At 42.1% G+C, this 6,673-nt stretch overlaps 1 long non-coding RNA gene across 1 annotated transcript in view; it reads right to left on the bottom strand.

The window, feature by feature from the left end:
* Positions 1 to 4,344: 4,344 nt before the first annotated feature.
* The window catches only part of LOC134479208 (uncharacterized), a 13,470-nt gene continuing 11,141 nt past the window's right edge, over positions 4,345 to 6,673 (bottom strand). The window contains exon 2 of the long non-coding RNA XR_010052236.1: positions 4,345 to 5,913. This is a non-coding gene — a long non-coding RNA (uncharacterized LOC134479208). The remainder of the gene's footprint in view (positions 5,914 to 6,673) is intronic.

Here is a 6,673-nt window from a genome sequence, read left to right as displayed (position 1 = left end):
TTTATAATTCAATGTCAGAATTACCAAACGTCACATTCTGGCTTTTAGAAAGGTGTAATATTGTCAGTATTATTAGATATAATAAAGACACTGGTCACAGTGGCCATCTTTCTTCTTGTCATATTTGTTGAGCATAAAGCTGTGCTAAGCACCTTGGGGAATGAAAGAGTGAACTGGGGGCTTTTCCTGAAATGCAAGTGGATGGAGTTGTCTGTGGACCTTTGGCCCAGGCTTGGGATGGAGCTGTCTATGGAATTGGTCCAGGCTTGGCACCTCCGACTGTAAATTACTCAGGAATGTGGACCTTCCCCCTTAGTCAGGGTTCCGACTGTGGTGACAAAACACCATGACCAAAAAAGTAAGTTGGGGAAGAAAAGGGTTTATTGGACTTACACAATTCCATATCTTTATTCATCATCAAGGGAAATCAGGACAGAAACTCAAGCAGGGCAGGAATCTGGAGGCAGACGCTGATGTAGAGGCCACAGAGTACAGCTTACTTCCTGGCTTGCTCAGCCTGCTTTCTTACAGAACCCATCAATCACTGATTGAGAAAATGCTCTACAGCTGGCTCGTAAGGAGGCATTTTCTCAATTGAGGCTCCATCTCAGATAACTCCAGCTTATGTCAAGCTGACATAAAACTAGCCAACACAGCCCTCCACCGCACTCATCCCATGCTGTGTGAGCCACTTCTCCATGGCGCCTAGCCATTCATTTTGCTTCTTTGAGGGAGAAGCATAAGATTAATTTCTCACCATTTTGATGATGGCAAAAGAGGTGCCAGTGAATTGTAAGGAGAAAGATCCTGATTCTAAACTCTCCAGATTTTCACTGCAAGCACAAAGTAGAAGACTATTCTGACAGGTTCAGGGCAGGAGAGATGGCCTTTCAAGTACTGATTTTGCAGAGTACCCAAGCTAAGTTCTCATCACCTGCACTGCAGGAATCACAACAGCCATTACTTCCAGCTCCAGGGGCCTCCCCAGGCACCTCCTTACTAGTAAAAAAATAGTAAGTATTTAAAAATATGAGGAATTCTGCTATAAACTATACTTCCTAGGAGAGTGTTGGAGTGTGCAGCATGGTGTCTCCACAATTAGGAAAAAGAAGTGATATAGCAGCCAGTGAGCTGACACCTCAGAGTGAACTTTGATGCTATGTACTGATTATCTCAAAAGCCATAGTAAAAGAAAAAAGGAAATCCCATCGGGAGATAGATGCATTTGGTGGCAGGCTTGAGAGGGAGATAGTAATTTTATGACCAAGAAAAAGAAGTAGAGATATCTAATAATACCTTACCCCATCCCACTGGAAGCCTCCTTCCCTCTAATATAATGTGGGATTGCCTACAGTTATCTTTAGTCAAGGTGCAATCTGAATCTTTAGCTAAGTATGTCTGATCATTTATGTTGGCACGATTAAGATCTTTATTGGAAAATTGAGCAATATCAGGATCAATAGTGAGAGCCTTTGAAACGGTGACATACACTCAGAAACTCTGCCAGAGGGATGGCTGGTGACCGTGAGTACTCAAAAGGAACACACCTCGTCTGGCAACTTGGTATTGAGGTTCAAAGTGGTCTGAGAAGACAATGAAATCAGTCAGGTGCTTAGCAAGCAGGTGTGATACCGTAAAACCTGACATAATGGGTTTAACTCAATCCGTTTGAAAAGCCAAAGGTAGAGATCAATAGAAAAATGGACTTATGGGATATCTCAGAACAGTATCACAGTTAAGATTTTTAAAGTAGTTGAGAACAAGATTTGGATAAAAGAAGAAAAATAAAACCTACACATACGTTTACATTAATTTTTAGGATGTATCATTTTGATTCTTTTCGTTGGCTTATCTTGTTCTCAGGGGAAAACTGCATGTATCTCCAGCAGAAAGAGAGGATGGATGAGGACACGGGAAATGGTGGCTCTTGTTCTGTGTTTGAAACTGCTCGACCCCTGAGATGCTCACAGGATGGGGAATGTGCCCTTTCCTTTTTAGCCTCTTCCTCTCCCCTTGACTCTTCCCCATCCCTTACCACCCTAACAAGCTCTGGGGATATTGAACCCCAAAGTGTTGCTTGATCTCTGGGTGACATATGCTCAAAGGCACAGCAGAGAAAGCCGTATTTCTTGTAATAAGTCTGCCCAAGATACTGTTGCTTTCCTAGTGTCTAATGTCTCTGTGGTGTGAAACTTCGAGTGAGTTCTGAGGATTTTATCATTTTATTTTAAACTTCCAGGAGTTATATTAGTGTAGGCTCCTGCCCTGCACCATCATACCTCTGCAAATGTATGGTTCTAGTTGATTTCCATTGCTGTGATAAAACACTGACCAAAAGTAACTGTCATGAAGGTGTACACCTTTAATACCAGCACCCAGGAGGCAGAGGCAGGTCTAACCCAACCTCTGTGAGTTCGAGACCAGCCAGGTCTACATAGAAATTCCAGGCTAGCAAGGACTACAAAATGAGGCCTTGTTGCTATTATAACAACAATAACGACAAGAAGCAAAAGCAACTTGGGGAAGGAAGGCTTTATTTTATTGTTATTGTTGTTGTTGTATTGTTGTTGTTGTTAGAGATAGGGTCTCTCTATGTAGTCCCGGATGTCCCAGACAGCCCCCGCCCCCAGTAGACAAGGCTGCCCTTGACCCCAGCAATTCTCCTGCTTCCACTTCCTGAGTGGTGGAATTAAAGGCGTGTGCCGCCATACAAGTTCATCAAGAGTTTATCTTAGACTACAAGGTACTGCCCATCACTGAGGGATACCGAGGCAGGAACTCAAGGCAGGAGTTTGAAGAAGTAACCATAGAGGATTCCTGTTCAGATTTCTTTCTTATACAACCCAGGGTGTTGTACACACCACATGCCCAGGGTGGCACTGCCACAGCAACTATTAATCATGAAAATGCCCCACACACATGCCTACAAGCCAGTCTGATGGAGGTGTTTTCTTAGGTCCCCTCTTCCTAGGTGTCTCTAGTTAATGGTAAGTCAATGGAAACTAACCAGCACTTGGATATACAAGACCATTTGTGTGCCCCTACCCAAGAAACCCAGAGTATAATTGAAAATATACAGCCTGAGGCTGGCACAGACTTGGCTGATGTGTATACTCTTAACCTTGAAGGCTGAGCAGGGCTGGGAAGATGCCCTTCACTTTGCAGAAGGAAAAGCTAACACTACACTAGAGGTGACCAGAGAATTGCAAACACATTCCAAAGGCTGGAGGCCAAGTGCCCTACTTTTCTGGAAGCAGCACATAAATGCTGATGTTGGTTTCTGCATCAGTCCCTCTCCATCCTTGGAAGATCTGCTTCACCACTAATGAAACAAGGCTAAGCCCTGATAATCAGTCTCAGAGGCATGTGCTTCTGAGTGATGTGTGATGTGCTTGTGTTCATGAGGGAGAACCAGTTCTGTGTATCTCTTTCCAACTCAGTTTACTTAGTTAGTTATTAATTTCTAATGAGTATAGTCGTTTGCCTGTATCGTGTACCATGTGTACGCCTAATGCCCTGGAGGCTAGAAATGGGCATCAGATTTCCTGGCACTGAGTTACAGATGGTTGTGAGCCTCTAGGTGGGTGCTGGGACTTGGGCCTGGGTCTTCTGGAAAAGCAGTAAGTAGTCTTGACTGTTGGGTCATCTCTGCAGTGCCACCAACTCTATTTATTGGTGTCATGTTGGAACATTAAAGCCAGAGGAAATATTCATACCACAGAAATGTTGATGGCCACAAAGAAGAGAAAGTTTTGAAACATTTACCAATACCCTCTGCCTTGAGCCCCACCATTAGGGTGAGCAGGCCAGTCTGAGGCTGGATTTTTATTTTTATATTATTTTTAATTTGACTCATCATAATTGCACATTGATATGGAGTACCGTGTGATTAATTATTTAATATGTGTATATGTGATACAAGGAACAACTAAAGCTTACTAGTTTATTTGTCACTTTATATGTTTATCAGTGCATTGTGGTTAGAACACTCAAATCTCTAAGCTATCTTGAATGCATAATGTTTATTCTGACTATAGTCACCCTATACATAGTCAACTTCTTCCTATTTACCCTCCTCCCCGTTTTGGTTCTGATGTCATTTTTCTACCTGTACTTTCTAAGTGACCAAATAGAACTAATCTATGGATGAGTCATACATTATTAACTGTCTGTTTCTGGCCTGTTTTGCTTAAACATAAAGTCTAGGTCCATTCATGCTGTTACAAAGACAGCTGTGTACTATTTCCTTATAAACAAGTGCCATGTTTCCCTTCAACCCATCGATGGTGAGACAATTAGGTTGGTGCTCAATCATGGCTATTAATGTAAGATGCTGCTTAGAGATCTTCCAGGTATGATTTTATTTTCTTTGACTCTGTGTCCAGTAGCAGAATTGGTAGTTCTGGTTTAGCTTTGGACAAAAACTCATACTGCTTTTCAAAATGACTGCACTAATTTATATTCTATTAACAGTGTATAAGAGTTCCTGTCTCCGTAGACTTTCCAGCACTTATTTCTTGTCTTTTCGATTCCAGCCTTTCTGACTGGTATGATGCAGAGTCCTGTATGGTCATGAAAGGGACAGTATGGCACGGTTCCTGCCCCTGGAGCAGAGCCAGCAGGGAATGGGCTTCCACAAATGTTGACAATTGCTGGGCTTGTTTGCATAAAAAAATATTTTTTTTTACTTCATGTTCCTCCTTCAGGAAATATTCGCCCTGCCAAGGTTATTGGGGAATGTCCTTTCTACAGAGGTTAATGACTCCATGATAATCAGAGAGAGCATGAGTTTGAGCGGCAAGAGAATGTTTATGTCTTTAGTAAAAAATGGTAAATGCCGTGACCTTCAGGACAGCCCTTAAGGCTGTGGGAAAAAATTCTGAAACATGAGTTCAAAAATATGTATTTTCTCGATTATGCAAAGTATAAGGACATGATATAAATAATATAAGCATCTTCATGGACCAAGAAGAATGGAGGCAGCTGGCTTGTCAGAAAGATACAAAGGCAGGCAGATTCCTGAGTTCAAGGTCAGCCTGGGAAAGAGCAAATTTAGGCCAAGGTGTGCTGGGAGTAGTGATCTCAGAGCCAGATCTACCCAGATAGCTTATCAACTGTGCTTACCCAGGCTGGCAGATCTCTAAATTCATTTGAATGGTTAAGAAAAATAATGTGTTTACTGCCTTTTCCTATGAGTCAAGGGGCTAAGGTAAAAAAAAAATGCTGATTGGTGGAATAATCAAAAGGGAGTCTGGGGTGGATGATTGAAATGATATGTAAATAAAAGATTGTGCTTTGGTCTGTGAGAGCTGAGCTGTCTGGTGACCTTCAGAAGCTGTTTCAAGTACAGGCTGTCAGCTTGTCCCCATGACTTGACTTCAACACTGCTCCGGACACTGGTCCTGGGCAGTATGAAATGATGTCTCATAATTGTTTTGATTTGAAGTTCCCTGATTATTTGTGATGGAGAACATGTCTTCTGGTGACTGCTAGCCATTCACATATATGCTAAGACATGTCTGTTGAAATCTTTTGCCCATTTTCATTGGATCCATCAATCTTTGGTATTGAGATGGTGAATTTCTTAGATGTTCTGAACATTAATCCCTTGTCAAATGCATGCGTTTGTTAGCTTCTTTTCGTTATGTTGCAACCAAAATATCCAACAAAAACAATGTAAAGGAGGAAAGGTAGAGGAGGGATTTGGCTCACAGTTTTAGAGGGTCTCTCAGTCTATCATGGTCTTCTCATCGATGGCAGTGAGAATTTGTGACAGCAGCTTTCACAATGTAGTTGACCAGGAAACAGAATCAAATGAAGGTACAACTTCCAAACTCTGCTCCCAGGAGCTCACTTCTGCCTGGAAGACCCCAGGTCTCAAACTTTTCCATGATTTCATAAAGAGTACAGCATCTGGAGGATCAAGTGTTCAAATACATGAACATTCATATTAAAGGCATAACTTCCATCCTTGTCTTCTATAGGCTCAGGACCATAACATAATACAAAATACATTCAGTCCAACTTCAAAACTCTCCATAGTCATAACAGTTCCAACACTTCAAAAGTCCAAAGTCTCTTCTGAGACCTAAGGCAAACTCTTGTTTGTAGGCCCCTGTGAGGTCAAAAGTCAAGTTACATGTTTTCAATACATCGTGACTCAGAGTAATTGGTCCCATTCCAAAAGGAAGGAAGGGGGATGCATAGGAGAAACTGGACACAAAACAAGATAGATCCAGCAAGGTAACCATAGTCTGTATGGAGTTTCATGCCCAGGATCTGGGCCAGGCCTCCATAGCTTTTTTTCCAGTTACCCTGATAGAAGCCTCTATGACCCCATCATGCTCACATTCTACACAAGTGCAAAGCTGATACCAAGTGAGCAACACCAAATCCTGCTGTCAGTTTCAGATAGCGGGCGGGGTCCCATTGGACCGTGATGGCAACATCTTGTAAGTAACTCTAAGTCTGAGCATGGGGACTTGTTTCTATAGACCCCTCTGTTGTGCTCCATCCTAGAAAGCATTCTCTTTTTAAGTGAAAATCTGTCCTTTTTATAATCTGCAACCTCCTATGGATGGGTCTTACCCTCAAGGTAACTTTTCTATTGTACCAGAGCACAATGCATACTTTCCATTTCATGTTTATTGTCTCAGTTTGGGTTTCCATTGTT

Source organism: Rattus norvegicus, chromosome 6 (assembly GCF_036323735.1).
Source record: "Rattus norvegicus strain BN/NHsdMcwi chromosome 6, GRCr8, whole genome shotgun sequence".
NCBI lineage: Eukaryota > Metazoa > Chordata > Mammalia > Rodentia > Muridae > Rattus > Rattus norvegicus.
Note: the sequence above shows the minus strand (reverse complement) of the source record. Positions and strands in the feature narration are given on the sequence as shown.